At 39.4% G+C, this 17,633-nt stretch overlaps 1 protein-coding gene across 4 annotated transcripts in view; it reads left to right on the top strand.

The window, feature by feature from the left end:
* Positions 1–17,633, top strand: part of DUSP16 (dual specificity phosphatase 16) — a 90,192-nt gene that overhangs the window by 18,372 nt on the left and 54,187 nt on the right. For 2 of the 4 annotated variants that reach the window (XM_029955772.1, XM_029955774.1), the window contains exon 3: positions 12,339–12,438. The exons of the other annotated variants lie outside the window; for them this stretch is intronic. The gene's annotated coding sequence lies outside the window, so the exon portion shown is untranslated. The remainder of the gene's footprint in view (positions 1–12,338; positions 12,439–17,633) is intronic. 4 annotated transcript variants of the gene reach the window in all.

A 17,633-nucleotide genomic window follows, 5' to 3' on the forward strand; every position in this document is an offset into this window, starting at 1 on the left:
AGCAAACAGAACAGGCAGTCTAAATACAGTGAATTTTTATTTTGGTAAAACGTGCTATTTTGTGTGTGTGTGTTAAAGGCCATCTTTAAAGAAGTATAACCCAGCTGATTTGTTTATTCTCTGTCTGTGGCTTTCATAGTGATATGGTGGTAGTAATTAAATAATGTGATGGTGGTGGTTAAGGTTGAAGGGTACTGTGGACTCTGCTATAATATGCTTAGAATTACTTTTAGATTTCAAGTACTTGATATTTTTAATTTTTTGCATCTTATGGATACTGTTTGGTAAGTACCCACTTTTTAGGGAGCTCATCTTAGTTATATGGAGTAATATATTACTGCCATATGGTGCTCAAATATTGACATCATCACTCTATAAGGTAATAAGAGAAGCAAGTAAAATCCAGTAAGCCGAATAGAATAGCTAAGGAATATGCATGGTGACCCAGAAAGAGATTGGAATTCGTAGTGCTTGCAGTAGAATTCAAGATATCCAGTCCAGTACTGCCTTTGTGCTTGGCTATCCGTGACATCTGCATTGCTTTCTGGTATGTTGCCGGGTCTTGATGGAACATTACCCATCCCTTCTTTTGCCAAAATACTGAATAGAGCTGAGTGTGGAGTGGGGAGGTAATGCAGGAGACTAAGGTAACTTCAGAGAGCTACGTTGTGGGAAGCTGCCAGAATGTTCAGAGCCACATAGGTCATCCTTAACCTAGATTTATGGAACTCAAGAATTGAAAATGCATTTGATAACATTACGATAATTTCATTGCAAAAGATTATCTAGACCCTGTGGGGCTTCTCATCATCATCTCTCTAATTATGATTGGTCGTTCAGTTGTGAAACAACAGAACCACCAGAAAACAGGTAAAGTGAAAAGGTAAAACTAACTCATGGTTGGTAATTAGTAGGCCGGAATTCATTAATGTCATCATTATCAAAAGGGTGCAGAATTATCATTATCAAGAGGGTAGAAGATTTCTCTTTCAAGTGATAGAGTTTCATAAATTTATAATTTATAAAACTATCAGATATTTTCATTATTTATCCATTTATTTATGTTGCATGAGAAGTATAGCATTTTTATACTATAGTTTCATTTCTGGTTTCTAAAAATGTATAATGTTACTCTTATTACAATATCAATATCATGGACATTCTTCTCCTTTTAGATGCTTCAGAATCCACATTTTAAACATTAGAGTGGTACCCATGCCTCTAAGACTGTGATTTGGTCACCATTTATGTTTTGCATTTGGTGGGTAAAGATTTGCTAGGAAATGTGACTAAAGTGATCATACAGTTTTGGCTGGATAGTAACTTTTATTTTATTTAATTAATTAATTTAAGGTTTATTTATTTTGAGAGAGTGAGTGAGAAAGAGCACTTGTCCAAGGTGTGGGAGAGGGGTAGAGAGAGAGGGAGAGAAAGAATCCCAAACAGGTCCTGTACTGTCAGCCTGGAGCCCGAGGACACAGGGCTCAATCTCACATGTGCCAGATCATGACCTGAACTGGTACCAAGAGTGGACGCTTAACCAACTAAGCCACCGAAGTGCCTTAATAATTAGTAAGCTTTTTCTAATAAAATGTAGAATATGTATATAGACATTTTGATAGTATTAAGAAATCATTATAATTCACAATAACTGTAAAAAAGTAGAAAAATCATGTGACTCAGTAGATTCAGATGAAGCATTCCTTAATTGATACAAAGCTCTTAGCAAAGAGAAATAGGACTTTCTAAATATGATCCTAAGTCCTGGGTGAGGATGGAGAGTGTACGGAATTTTCATGTGTTGCTGGTGGGAGCACAAAATGATACCACTGTTTTGGAAAACAGTTTGACAGTGTCTTATAAAGATACGGGTACACTTGCCATATGACTCACCAGCCCTCCTCCTGGGTATTTACTTGAAATGAAGACTCATGCTCACACAAAAACCTGTATGCAAATGGCTGTGTGGCTTTAGTATAATCACAAATGTCCTACAACCAGTGAATGAATATACAAAGTATACATCCCTACAAAGTACTGATGTATGCAACAACGCAGATGAACCTTAAAGGCATTATATTGAGTGAAAGAAGCCACTCTTGAAAAGTTATGCACTATATGATTCAATTTAAGTCATATTCTAGAAAGGCAAAACTGTAGATATAGAGATCAGGTGAGTGGTTGCCGGGGTTTGAGGGTAGGGGCAGGTCTCGATTACAAAGGACGGGCATGGGGAGGTTTTCTTGGGGTGATGGAACTGTTCTTTATCTTAATTGTAGTGATGGTTACATTTGGTCAAGACTCCTAGAACTGTACACCAGAAAATATGAATTTTTATGTAAATTAAAATAATACTTTAACATTAAATTAAGTACTATTCTTTGGTACCAGGTCAATACACAAAATAGGTATTTCTGTATAATAGTAATAACTGGAAAATGAAATTTTGAGAAAGAAGACATTTATAATATCATCAAAAACTTCAGGTACTGGAATGCTTGGGTGACTCAGTTGGTTAAGCGTCTGATGTCAGCTCAGGTTATGACCTAATGGTTCGTGAGTGTGAGCTCATTAGGCTTTCTGCTCTCAGTGCAGAGTCTGCTTTGGATCCTCGGTCTCCTTCTCTCTTTGTCCCTTGCCCTCTTCACCCGCGCTCGCTCTCTCCCTCTAACACACACATACTTAAAAAAAAATCAGAAAAATATTTTTAAAAATTCAGAAACCTAGGACTAAATAAATCTAATACAACATGTCTTCTCAAACCATTACACATCTGCTTCTAAAATTTATATGGAAACACAAACATTAAGAATAGTCAAAGTAATAGTATCGAAGAGAAGCAAAATTGCAGGATTTACACTATTATATATGCAGTGTGGAATGAACAGATTAGTGGAATAGAGACCAGAAACAGACCGATAAAAATGTGTGTATGCAATAAATATAATTATATATATTTATTGTGTACATCTAACATACACCTAAAATTTATTATTAAGGTGGCATTATACAGCACTGTGCAAAGAAAAGTCTTTTAAATAAATGATCCTGGGTCAGTTGCATATCCTATCCATATCAGAAAAAAAATAATTTTGACCCCTACCTCACATCATTACATAAAAATAAGTTCCAAATTGGGGCACCTGGGTGACTATCTGACTCTTGATTTCAGCTTGTCATGATCTCGGATTCGTGAGATTGAGCCCCGAGTCATGCTTTGTGTGATAGCACAGAGCTTGCTTGCAATTTTCCCTTTCTCTGCCCCATCCTGATTCGTACTTTCTCTTTCTCAAAATAAATAAAATTAGAAATAAATAAATAAATAAGATGTCTGCCTGGCTCAGTTGGTTGAATGTCCAACTTAGGCTCTGGTCATAATCTCATGGTTCATAAGTTTGAGCCCATGTCAGGCTCACCGTTGGTGCAGAGCCTACTTAGGATCCTCTGTCCCCCTCTCTCTGCCCCTTCCCATTAATCAATCAATCAATCAATTGCAGGTCAATTGTAGATCTAAATATGAAAGGGAAAAAAAAGTTTTAGAGGTGCTCAATGTATTAATCATCAAAGAATGCTAAACAAAATCACAGTGAATTACCACTACACAGTGACCAGAATGGCTGAAATTTAAAGGCAAACAAATACAACAACAACAAACTTGAAAGTATCAAGTGTAGCACAACTAGGACTCTCAAACACTGACGGTAGAATTGTAAATTGGTAGAGCTACTTTGGAAATTTGGTAGTATTAGATTAAATCTCTTTCTACTCCTCATACCTGTGATCCAGCAAATCTACCCTTAAGTGTATACCCAACAGAAATGTGTGCTTATGTTCACCAAAAATCATGTACAAGGATGTTCATAGCACAATTCATAACAACTCTAAACTGGAAGCAACCTATATGGATGGTCTCTCAGTTAAAAAATGAAAAAATACCCTGTTATCTATTCAGTGAAATACAATATAGCAGTGAACAGGAAAAACTTGGTATTTACAACAACATGATTTTAAATATGATGTTGAAGAAAAGAGTTCTAAAACAGGCAGAACCAGGGGGCGCCTGGGTGGCTCAGTCAGTTGAGGGGCCTACTTCAGGTCAGGTCATGATCTACAGCTTGTAGTTTCGAGCCCTGCGTCAGGCTCTGTGCTGACAGCTTGGAGCCTGGAGCCTGCTTCAGATTCTGTGTCTCCCTCTCTCTGTACCTCCCCTGCTTATACTCTCTCTCTCTCTCAAAAAATAAACACTAAAAAAAAAAAAAATTAAGAAGCCTATGCCTTAAAAAACAAAAACAGGCAAAACCAACCTGTGGTGTTAGAAGTCAAGATAGCAGTGACCTTTAGGGAAGGAGATTAATTGATGGGATAATGCATGAGGCCAGCTTCTGGAGTCTTCTATTCCTTGATCAGGATGGTAGTTACATGAATATGATGACTTTGGAAGAGTGCTTTGGCTATATATTCATATTTTTATGCTTTTTGGTATGCATATTGTATTTGTATTTTAAAAAGTTTATTAAAAGGTATTTTGAGTTAACTAGGAGAGAATTGCATCCAGATTGTATTGGTTTCTTTTTTCACTGAGAAAGTTCGTATTATCAAGTGTTGTAAGAGAGAAAACTATTTCTACCTATAAATAAATAATTAGCTTCATAAATACATATAGAGAATGGTTTTAAATTCTTTCCTAAAACAAGACATGTCTGAGCTTCTTAGGTTTTAATTGCTTTTGTTGCTGGGGAGAAACCCATTCTTCCTCTCTCCATATTGTTTTGTTGATTTTTTTCCTTCACAAAAGAATGTTTTTGAAATAAGTCACAGAGATGAAAAAGTACAGCATAGGGAATATAGTCAGTGATACTGTGATAACATTGGTGACAGATGTGACTGCACTTATTGTGGCAAGTGCTTAGTAATACACAGAATTGTCAGATCATTATGTTGTACACCTGAGACAAACATTGTATGTCAACTATAGTTAATTTGAACGAATGAACTTAAAGTTTTGGAAACCATTCTACATCAATACATACAGATATTTTTCCATAGGGAATAATACTATACTGATATAATAGTGTATTTAACTCGTTTATTGTTCGCTGACATGGAGATTGTTTATGTTTCTGACTTTTTACCATTATAAACCTGTTTTTCAGTGAACAGTATTTCACATGTTAATATACTTGGGCAAATACTTATATAGGACAAATTACTGGAAGTAGAATTTTTGTATCTTAGAGTATGTATACTTTAAACTTCTTATTTGGAAATAATTTTAAGCTTACAGAAAAGAAAAAATTAGCATCTGCTACTAACAGTTTGCTCCCTTTGCTTTATCATCTGTTCTTTCTTCACATACATACATAATACATTTTTCCATTTGAGAAGAAGTTGGACACATCATGGCCATTTGTCCACAGACACTTCAGTGAGTCTGCAGAGAACGGAGGTGTCCTCCTGCCAGCGGTAGAGCTGTCCAGCCAGGAAGCCTAACATTGATTTAATTCCCCCATCCAGTCAGTCCTTTGTATTCCGGTCTTGTCAGTCAATCCAGTCAGATTCTTCGTAGCATTTTCCCCCTCTAGTACAGGATCCAGTTGAAGATCAGATACTGCATTTACTTGTCATGTACCTTTTTAATTTTCTTTCATTTTTATAGTACCTTGGCCTTTCTTTGTCTTTCTTTTTTTAAAATAACAACTTTATGGGGATATAATTTACATACCATAAAATTTACCCTTTAAAGGTTTTGAGATTTAATTTACAGCTATAAAATCCATCCTTTTAAAGTAGAAAAAAAGCCAGTGTTTTTTAGTGTGCCCACAGAACTATGTAACCATCACAACTATCTAACTCCAGAACATTTTTGTCACTCCCCAAACCGTGACCACATTAGCAGTCATTTCCCATCACCCCAATCCCACCACCCCAGGCACCCTCTGGCAACCACTGATCTACTTTGTCTTTATAAATTTGCCTCTTGTGGGCATTTCATATATTCATAGTCATATAACAGTAGCCTTTTGTGCCTGGCCTTTTTGCTTGTTTTTGTTTTCTAAGCTTATCCGTGTCTAGCAGGTATCAGTATTCAATCATTTTTATGGCTGAATAATATTCCATTTGTGGATATATACCACATTTTGCATATCTGTTCATTAGTTGCATAGCCATTCATCATATAAATGCTGCTATGAACATTTTGTCCAAGTTTTTGTACATGTTTTCATTACTCTTTTCTGATCTAGGCTTTATGTGTCATTATAGTAGCCAGCAGAACTTTCTTCGTCATGGTTTCCTTTAGGGTTTGTAGTGCATCATGAGTAGTCAAACAATTGTTAGGAAGACATGGACCAGGCAAAGCAGTTTTGTTATTCTGAAGTGGTCTGTTGACCAAAAGTCTTGAGGACCTTAAAGTCTAGGCAGCTAACTTCTGTCTATAACTATTCTAGGTTGTCCAGCTCTCGAGTGCTTATAACTTTTGCCTACCTTACTGGGCCTCACAATAAAATGGACTAATTTTAATAATTATTTTCTCTTTTTTTTTTTTTTTTTCCAGCTTTACACTCTTCGGGCAATACTGACGGGCAGAAATTTCTGTGTAATCTGTCAGATGTAATTGTCAGAGCTGTAAAGCCGTACTTCCTCTTTATGCTTCATTTTATGTTTATATATGTGTCGGGGGAGGTGACTGTACCTGAGGTCTGAAGGAAGGGGAACTGCCTTTCCCCCTCCCCCTTTTCCTCCGCTAAGTCAGTGTGGTGAGAATCTGCAAACTGGCCTCCTCTTGAAGATGAATCTGTGTTAGGTGTTTCCTGGCAGGAAACAGCCAGCCTTGGGGTTTGGCCTGTAGACTTTGTAGAAGAGTTAGCTGGCCAGTGATGTCCCCAGTCCCTCCAAATTTCTCTTGGCCAGAAGTTATTTGTGACTACAGAGAGATTGTATAGCACCCTAAGAAGCTGGGGTAGGAGCTCATCCAGAGTAAATATAGGTTGGTGAGATTTATCAGCTCCTTGTTGACTTTCAGACATCACCACTAAAAATTCTTTCCCTTCTGGCACTCTTGGAGCACTCATACCCTTGCAGGTATCTGTGCACAAATTTTATTTCTGTGGTATTATCTTAAGTTGTGTCTTCTAAAAATGCCTGAACAAAAAGATTTGCACAAAAGAGGTGTTCAGAAACTGTTGTGTAATGAATGAGTTACAAGTTAGACCCAGTACCCAACGGGGACAAATGAGACAAATGACCATTTTCTAGTCTGGTATTTCTTCTATTGTATGTTAATAAGGTATATTATGATTAAAACCGGATTCTGTTGCTACCTTTTCGTTCCTTTAAAAAATTTTTTTTTAACTTTTTTTTTTTAGGTTTATTTTTTTATTTGAGAGAGAGCCAGCAGGGGAGGGGCAGAGAGAGAGGGGGTGGGGAGAGAGAGAAAGAGAGAGAGAGAATCCCAAGCAGGCTCCCCACAGTCAGAGTAGAGCCCGACTCCAGACTCAGTCTCTTGAGCCATTAGATCATGACCTGAGCCGAATCCAAGAGTCAGATGCTCAACCGAGCCACCCACGTGCCCTTCCTTTTTTTCCTTTTTTTTTTTTTTTTAAAGTAACTACTGTCATAACCTTGAGAAGGGTGGGGATGTCCTTTATGTAATGTAATATAAATTGTTTGGCTGGAGGCCCAACTCTTGGTTTCCATCGTCAGCTTATTAAATGAAGTTTTACAGGATTGGATCAGAGGGAGGAATTACAAAAGATTGTATGCCCTCTGATTTGCCCTTAGTAATGGGAAATTCCTGGGTGGAGACATTTATTTAACTTGTGTTCATTCACAGGTGAAAACTGAACTCTGTCTTGCTGCCTTTCAACTTTTAAAAATCTTATCTTGATACATCTAAAAACCAGTGAAGAAGGATTGGAAACTAGATTGCTTTATTAAGGCAGAATGTGTTCTGTGCCCTAGCATATCCTTGTGGACTTTTGTTGGGTATTATAAGTGAACCGTAGTCCTTCATTATTATTGGAATTCTAGAAACTCTGACGTTGAAAAATTTATCAGTTACCTAATGATATGTTCAGAACCCCAGACTTTCAGCAGATATTATAACACATAGAATTCAAGATAGGTGAAATGAATTTCAGTATTATATATGTCACCCAATTTCTCCTCTTCTTTTTAAAAATTTTTTCAAGTGTTTGTGTAATGTTTCTTTTATTTTTGAGGGAGGGCGGGAGGAAGGGAGAGAGAGAGAGAGAAAGAGAGGGAGGGAGGGAGGGAGAGAGGAGACATGCACAAGCAGGGGAGGGGCAGAGAGAGGGAGACACAGAATCTAAAGTAGGCCTCAGGCTCTGGGCCATCGGCACCGAGCCCAATGTGGGGCTTGAACTCGAGAACTGTGAGATCATGACCTGAGCCCAAGTTGGCACTTAATCGACTTCGCCACCCAGGGGCCCCTTTTCTTTTTTCTATCTTGAACTCTACCTTCCAATTGTCCTGTCTTTTGTGGCCCTTCCTTGGGCAGCCCTAGAGAATCCACCTCTAGGGGCACCTGGGTGGCTCAGCTGAATGACTGTCCAACTCTAGATAGGGAGCTCAGGTGGTGTGGAACCTGCTTGAGATTCTGTCTGCCACTCCCCCCTCAAAAATAAATAAACTTAAAAACATTCACCTCTACCTGTTGTGTTAAAAAAAAAAATACTGATGCCTGGATCTGACTCCCCAGAGATTCTGGTTTATTGGTCTGAGGCAATCAGGGTATTTGAAAGTTAGCCAAGGTTCAGAATAACTGTGTTAGCCAAAATATCCCTCCATCAATCCTGGGTTGAGTTATTCCCTTTTCAGCAAGTGTTACAATTTATCAAGTACTATTTTTTTGCATGCTTACTGTGTTCTCGCAGTGACCCAGTGAAGCAGACAAGCTTCTGTTCTCAGGGCTCCTTATTCTTCGTGAATATTCTGTGAGGACTTGTTGTTTCATCATTTTGTTCTCTGCTTCTTACATGGCTATTTCTTTCTTCTTTTTAAAGGTTTTATTTTTAAGTAATCTCTACACCCAATGCAGGTTGTGAACCCACAACCTTTAGATCAAGAGTTGCAAGTGCCCCTCACATGGCTTTGTATCTGCAACCTCATGGTAGGCTGGGATTTTGGTGACAGTCTCTCCTCTCAGTCACACATATCAGATGTTTAAAAGGGTGTATTATTTCTCATCTTTTGAAATCTATTGCTTTCTGTACCTTTCAGGAGCCTTTTAAAATTTGCAAAATGTTGGTAAGAACTGTAGGCTGTGGAAAGCAGTGCTCTTTGGGAGCTCTAGTTTCTCTTCCATCACTAATGAATTGTGTGACTTTGGGCAAGTACTTAACACTGTATAAGAGAGAAATTATTAACCCATCAGAAGACATGCACTAGGAATGGAATGGAATTCCACCTTCAGCTGTGAGATTTGAATTCAGGCTGACATCCCATTCCTCCCATTATTGGCAATTCCCACTGCTATGATTTCAGTTCAAACAGCTTTTGTACCTTTTGGCCTTCAGATGAGAGAGAGACAGTGACACTATCAGTAGGTCTTGACAACTGATGGAATGTGAACATTGAGAGAACCAAATGTATCTTTAGATCAGTGTTTTTTAAAACTTGTCTGATCCAAAGAACCTCCTGGGGCATTTGGTAAATGTCACAGTCTCCACTTGAGACCTCAGGTGTCATTCTCCAGGGCGGGGCCTGGGTGATCATTTTATCATATACATGTATTTTTAATGTTTGTTTTATTTTTGGGAGAGAAACAGACTGCAAGCAGGGAAGGGGCAGAGGGAGGGAGGGAGACACAGAATCCAAAACAGGCTCCAGGCTCTGAGCTGTCAGCACAGAGCCTGCTGTGGGGCTCAAACTTAGAACTGTGAGATCGTGAACTGAGCTGAAGTTGGCACTTAATGATCTGAGCCACGCAGGCACCCCAATTTTATCATATTTTTAAATCAAGTTCCTTAAGTGATCCTTGTAATTAGACAAAACTGAGAAGCTGCTGTACAGGAAATTGAATATAGTAGGTGGTCAATTAATGCACATATATCTATTCCACTAATCCATTTAATTTTTCTTTCTGCAGTTTTACATTTTAGCTGAGGTCCACACCCCCAGAATACCAAAAAGCAAACACTATTTGCAAGAAAAAAACCCAACATTTATTGCATTGTGTTTAGAGGGCCTTTTAGTCTCTGATACTTAGTGTTCTGTGGTGCTTAACTATGTTGATAGCAAATGGTGATAAATTTCTTCTGTACCTATTTGAGAATCTGTGCAGTGAGTTAAAACAGTGGAGCCTTGTAAGCATTATTGTTGGGAGTCTATGCCATGGATTACATTTTATATGAGATGATGAAGCTAGATATTTAGGTATTAAGTTACTGAATTCTTAATAGACAATACTGTTGTTTGCTGTATACTAAATTTCACTTGTGGCAAACATTTTATTTGTAATAATTATGCTTTCAATTTTAATTTTGAATATGTGGTCTTTAGGTTACTTTTAGAAAAGGAATATTGCCTTTTACTTAAACTATATATTATATATTGCTTTGCATGGAATACATATGAATGCTTTGCACCTTGAAGCAGAGCTGTTATAGGGATATGTAGTTAAATTTTAAAAAATATATCTTTTTTTCACATTACTAGATCACTGTTGGATGAATCCTACGATTCTGTATTAAAACTTATCTTGATTAATGATTCATCCAAAATAACTTTTACTTTCTTCCTCTGAACAGCATGAGCATAATGACTTATGACTCATTAAAATATATACTTTAGTTTTTTTCATAGAAGATATTTATCTTCTAACTGGCAAAGCCACCCAGGTGCCCCTATTTTGGCCTTTTAATATGACTAATTCTTCTGATTTATAAACAGTTTCTTGACTAGTAAAGCTTGAACTTGTATATATTGCTCATTTTGCTTAGATACTGGTTCATCGAAGCAGGGACAGAATACAGTAACTGAGCTATTTCTGGATGGGTTTTGGTGGGATAATTTAATAATGTAGTCTAAATAGCCATTTTCCTGGGCACCTTCAGTCAGGAAGTCAGTTATTTAATAAGGATATGGTTTGTGCCAGGCATACTGCCTTGGATCTAGACCATCACTAGTTCCTTGGCTCTTTCCTTTCCTGTCAGATTTTGTAGTCAACGTTCTAGGCAGACTCATCCTTCAACAACTAAAACTTTGTGGGTTACAACTAGTCTCCTTACATTTTCTCCTACTTTCAGTCCATAGAAAGTTACCAGTGAAATTCATCCAGCAGTGTGCTCGTGTTCACAAAGCTCACAGTGACTTAGATGGGTTTTAGACTTTCAGGACATTGCACCAGCTGGCTCCTTTCCCTTCACCAACTTATTTTGTAATTCGTTGTTATAATCTGTGCTCTAGCCAGGATCTTCTACATGTAATTTATCCTTTACCTTTGTTAATGTGTTTTTTTCATCTGGAATTTTTTTCCTCTTCTCTGGCAGTTTATGTCCCTGTTTTCCTTCAGAATCCTAAGACTGCTTCTTCTCTTTGACTTGTCATACACCTGCTAGCACATTATCTTTTTATATTTGTTCAAATGCCCCTTTTCAACTGATTAATATCAGGGACTTCCATGTATTCTGGTTTTTCTCCACAGTACCCCATAGTTTTTAGAAACCTACCAATACAGACACAGGTATCTGTCAGAGTGAGAAATTGAGACTTTGGTAGGAAGTTGTTCCCTGCTGTGTATGGCATGCCTGGACCTGACTGATACCACACCAGAATTTAGTGCCATTCAAAAGATGACAGAATAACCTCTTAAAAAAAAAAAAGCAAATAAGAATAATATCCTCTTAAACTTGCATTGTTGAGCAGGTGTTTATAGGAAATCTTTTTTTTGGACTTATTTTATTCTCTGGATTATAATCCATTACTGTTTATTTTGCTATTCAAATTGTTTGGGGGAAAATTTTTTTTAAAGGAGCCAATTGGGGCGCTTGGGTGGCTCAGTTGGTTAAGCGTTCGTCTTCGGCTCAGGTCATGATCTCCCGGTTAGTGGGTTCAAGTCCTGCGTCAGGCTCTGTGCTGACAGCTCAGAGCCTGGAGCCTGCTTCAGATTCTATGTCTCCCTCTCTCTCTGCCTCTCCCCCACTCAGGGTCTGTTTATCTCTGTCTCAATAATAAATAAACATTAAAAAAATTTTAAAAGAAAGAATGTATAAAATTCTTTAAAAAAATCAATAAAAAGCCAATAGAGTGAACTGGGAGCAGAGATAAGGGGCCTGTAGTTACTTCATTTTCCACTCTGCCTTTTCTTCTCTTTGAAGGTCGTCTGGATGGGCTTGTGCTCAACTGAGGAGAGGATGAGTGGCTCCCTGAGGCCACTGGTGGAGGAGGAAGAGCAGGGCAGGGATGCTGCTGCTTCAGGTGCCAATCAGAACTTGCCAGTCAGACTCCTGGTGGAGACTGCTTCATCCACATGTGCAGAGCTTGCTCTCTGCTTTCAAAATCTGAGTGCTAGATTATAAAGTAATTCAGGTCTTGTTCATTTTCTAATCAGTCTAGTGTGAAAACATAGAGAATTTGGGTCTTCCTTTGAGGTTTAGAGAGGGGTATTGGAGGGCTAGTGAAAATGTAAGATAGTAAGTTAATCATGTCCACTGAGTATAGCCATGTATGAAACACCAAACTGGGAAAAGTTACTCTCTCTCCCCTGAAATAAAATTTATTTTACAGTAACAAATACAAGACTTTACAGGTCGTTAAAACACCTGAATCTGTGGCTGACTGTCTCAAAGCAGTCTGGAGCTGTTGTGATTACTCCTTAGAATAGCAGCCCTTATCGAGGGCCTTGGCAGTTCTCCCCCAAAAACAGAAAATGGATTTGTGATAAGGGCTTAACCTGAGAAAAGATCATGAAGGGAGAAATGAAGAAGAGAGGAGATGGGGGAACAGTAAAGCCTCTAAGAACAAATAAGGGCAGAGAAACTACAGTTAGATGAGATGATGGAGCCAAATTATGGGGAAAGGACAGAAAGGAAAAAGTAACTCTGGGATGAGTATAGGGGAGATTCGGATTCTTCTTGTGGCAGCCCCGCCTCCTTGTCGTGGGCTTTTTGCTGTCCTGTGGTGATAGGAGTCTTCGGCCCAGGTCCTGACCTTGTCACCCGCTTTGCCCTGTGGTGCAGCTTCCTGATATCATGGGCTCCCTGGGCCCCAGAGTGGGGAGGTGTGAGGACAGATGGCAGGGACTTAAATTAGCACAGCCTAGGAGCCTGGGGTGAATGAACACTGTGGCTACTGCCACCCCTTCTGCCTCTGCCCCTGGCCTCTCTCTGTTTTTCATCTGGTAGAGGAACAAGCCCAGAGGGGGCTACTGTGTACCAGGGGCTGGCAGAGAAGTGGAAGGCCTTGTCTTGGAGCAAACCTTGGGAATCCCCCATCACGAAAGAAATGATCTGGAACAGTTGCCCTGCTGTGTGTGGACCCATTGCTCAGGAATTACCCATTTTAAGTAGGATGTAAGCTGTCATTCTATAACACGAGTGCTTAACGATCAAATCAGTGCTGGTCCTCTGTCCTGTTAAAGCACCTTTGTTAAGGCCTGAGGTGCATTGACTGTGAAGTGACTTGGTGAAGGAGTCCTTAGATGTTAAGTGATCACAGGATTCCTCCTGTGAGAAAAAAAAAGACAAGCTTGGGGATGTCAATTGACTGTTGCTGTAACATTTTAGTGTCTTTGTAGAGAAGCTGAAATTAGGAACAAGGTCTCCTGAATCATCTCCTGAGTTTTATCCTGGTCCTCAGTGGTTGTTTAAAAACAACACACCACGAAACCTTATTTGTTTCTAAATTCTTGGATTTGCTTTGGTGTCAGGGGGCAAAGAAAACAAGTAGTCCTAGGATGGAGGTTGATTGGCAAGGAAAGAAGACTCATGGGTTTTTTTGTGATTGTGATTGCAGAGTTACGTCACTCCAGCTTTTACTGTTAGCGGAGCTGAGCAAGGGGCCTGCCGCTACCCCTGGGCCTGGCTGGTGTCCCATTTTTGAGGCCCCAGAGTTATTTTTAGCCTCTGGGCCTTGGAAGCAGGTGTGGTCCAGGCTTGAAGGCCACGCCTGGAATGTGTTCAAGTCTTGTTGTGCGTGTCTATTTAGGGGCTCAGAATAGTGACGAGGCTGCTGTAGGTACTTTGTTGAAAGAATCTGTGCTTTTCCAGTAAGAGGAATGAAAGTCCTGTTGCGGGCTTATTTTGGAAACTTTATAAATTGGAATACATTTTAAGAGTGTTAGGGAATATATTCATTTTAAAAAGAAAACTAGCTATAAATTCATTGTGTAAAGAATCAACCTTTTGTATGAAGAGTCGTGCCCTAATCACCTAACTGAATGTCCGGGTTTATAGTACTAAGTGTGTGATTTAAAATTCAGTTTCTTTTGTCTGTCCCCCCACGCCAACATTATTGTTATTGAAAATAATTCTTTGTAAGTTCTTTTACAAAGCAGAGATTCAGCTTTTATCTTGAGGGTAGACATCAATTTTCCTTTATTGTATTGTTCATCTTTTACCTTGTTCTAGCCCAAACTTTCCTTACTGGTCCGGGTAGGGAAGAATGCAGGCAGGACCGCCATAGCCAATGTAGGGCCTGGCTCTGAGTGTATGTTGTACCCTTTTTCTAAGATGTTTTTGTACTTTCCAAGATTATGGAAAGGAATATAATGTTCCCCTTTAAATGTATCCATCATGTGTTCATGTACGTAAGTGGGTGTTTAAGGTTCTGCTTTACTGTTTTGAGACTTGCTTTTATTCTGCTCATGGGTCATGACAATCTTTCATTGTCAAGAAGTATGCTTTCACACCATCATTTTAAAGTGTTGCATGGGGCATCTGGGTCAGTTAGCTAAGCATCTGACTTTAGCTCAGGTCATGATTTCACAGTTCGTGACTTCGAGCCCTGCGTCGGGCTCTTTGCTGGCAGCTCAGAACCTGGAGTCTGTTTTGGATTCTATCTCCCTCTCTCTCTGTCCCTCCCTCCCCCCTCAGAAATAAGTAAACATAAAAAAAAAGTGTTGCATGATACCGTGTTGCAGGATTTAGCATGACTTGTAAGTTATTTAGTCCTCTTCTGCTTGCACATGTAGGCTTTTTCCATTATTTTTCATGCATCTTTTAACTTAAAGGTGAAGCAGTTTCTCATTTGTCACATTGAAAAGATCTGTATAAGCCATTTGAAAGTATCTTCAGGAGAGTATAGTTTGGCTTTGTGGTTACTGATTTTAGTATCAAGAGATTTAAAGTGGGTAAAATTCCAAAATATACTGTGATAAACTTGGGCTTAATTAAGGATGGGGGGAGATTTGGTGTTGATGATTCCTAATTGTTTTCCATTACTTCTTCCTGGAGCTATCTGATCTTCTTTGGAAAAATTAAATTATATCATCTCTTCACTAGACTATATCCAAATTGTCCAGATGTTTACCTTGGTTGTAATATCATTAGTAATTTCACTCCTTGTCTGGAAAAAGCCCACCTTATCTTTCACATAGTGACATTCTGGTGTTTTGGAGGTGGCGCGGACTAAAGATGGTGCACGGATAAAGATGATCACCTTACGTTAGTGTTACCAACCCCTTGAACACAGTAACCTGACAGAGTCCTTGTGTTAAGTATTTGATACACCTTTTGACAAGGAGAGCTCCTTGAAAGTGTTTAAAAATTTTTTAGTTTTGGGGCGTCTGGGTGGCTCAGTCAGTTAAGCATCCGGCTTCGGCTCAGGTCGTGATCTCACAGTTCGTGGGTTTGAGCCCCGCGTCGGGCTCTGTGCTAATGGCTAGCTCAGAGCCTGGAGCCTGCTTCAGATTCTGCGTCTCCCTCTCTCTCTGATCCTCCCCTGCTCGCACTCTGTCTCTCAATAAATAAATAAATTAAAAAAAATTTTTTTTTAGTTTAAAGGTCCTTTAAACTGCTTCCTTGTTATTTAGATCTGTTCAATCACACATTTTGTTTAACATGTCTTTGACCTTTTACTACCTTCTATGCTGCATTTGCTACATTCTGCATTCTGTCCTATAAAATCAAGATTCCATTATTAGATACAACACATTTGTGGAGTTGTAAGAGCTTTATTGACATAAGTAGTAATTTTTCTTGTTACATACAGTCTTTTCATTTCATACAGTACTTTTTCTTCTTTTGCCAAGGAATGCTTCTTCTCCCTTTGTGGTTTTAAGAAGAAACTGTACTGAACTTATATGTGTGTATTTCACAGTCAAGTGTTTGAGTGGCTGGAAATGCTTCATTGCCAATCGATCTAAGTGTTGTACTGAAGAAAAACTGAGCACCTGCTGCATCCTTAACTAGCACTTGCCCAGTTCAGCATTACCTTGGCCAGCACTGTATTCTTTGGCCTCAAGTCTTCGACGGAGAGAGCTGCCATCTTCCCAGGATCCACGCAGCTGTCTCACCTCCTCGTGGCTTGTACTTAACCATCGGAGTAAGATCTTCTCAGACTAATCTGTGTAAAATTGCAACTACCCACCTCAACTCTCCTTCCTTCCCTGCTTTGTTTTTTCTTCATGTGCTTGTGTTGTTGCTGTTTGTTACTGTCTCCTGTCACTACATTGGAAGCTCCAGGAGAACAGGAGTTTTCACCTCGAGCATCTTTGCTACATTTCTCCATCAGTGCCTAGCACTTACTAGGTGCCCAACAACTGTTTATCACGTGACTGAATGAATTACAGTAGGCCTGACAGGTGCTCAAGAAAACCAAGATGTACATATTAGTGTCCTTATCAGACCACTGTTTGGTTTGATCTGAATCTTTCCTCTCCTGCCTCCAGCCCACCTTTATTGCAAATACCTTTCCAACAGATGTTTTCCTTGACTCTCAGATTGACCCAACCACTGACCACACACATTTTCTCTCAGCCAGAGACTTCATGCAAGGATCTTTTCATTCCCATTCCCTTAAGATCATCTCGTATCCACGCCCCTCTTCTGGGCAGTAGAGTCCTTAGTTTTTAGGCAAGGTGCCTGGAGAGAGCATTATATGTTAGAGGGAGCCGTGGGGGCAAGGAGCATGTCTGGAATAGGTACGTGGTATGGTGGAAGGAGGGGAGGTGGAGGAGAGCTCCGAAGGATCAGGGAGAGGGAAGCTAGTGAGACAGACAGATGAGCATAAACAGGAAGCAGTGCTGAGGAAGGACGGGGGTGGGGGGTCGGGGGTGGCGGGCTCCTCCGAGCCAGTACTGAGACTGCAGTGCTCTTCCTGATCAGAAACTGGGTGAGGTCTTCTCTCAGATCTAGACTCTACCTGGGCTGGCCTGTGTCTGAAGCAAAGACATTATATTTAGTCTTTGAAGGATGGCTGTCCTTCCAGCCTTTATCTGAGGTCCTTGAGTATATGCAAACAACCTAAGCCTCAGGTAGGAGTGGGTTCTCTCCATGGTGCTGTAAGTTGGTGAGAGATGGCTGATTTTATGATGCTAACAAGTACTATCTCTGTGTCTATTACTGTTCAGACACTTGTGCTTCAAGCAGTTTATCCCATTAATGCCCCAACTTGTTAGAATATGTCCTCTATTTTGTGGTAAGAAAATATGGTCAAGACATTAATAAGGCAAC

Source organism: Suricata suricatta, chromosome 10 (genome assembly GCF_006229205.1).
Source record: "Suricata suricatta isolate VVHF042 chromosome 10, meerkat_22Aug2017_6uvM2_HiC, whole genome shotgun sequence".
NCBI classification, from domain to species: domain Eukaryota; kingdom Metazoa; phylum Chordata; class Mammalia; order Carnivora; family Herpestidae; genus Suricata; species Suricata suricatta.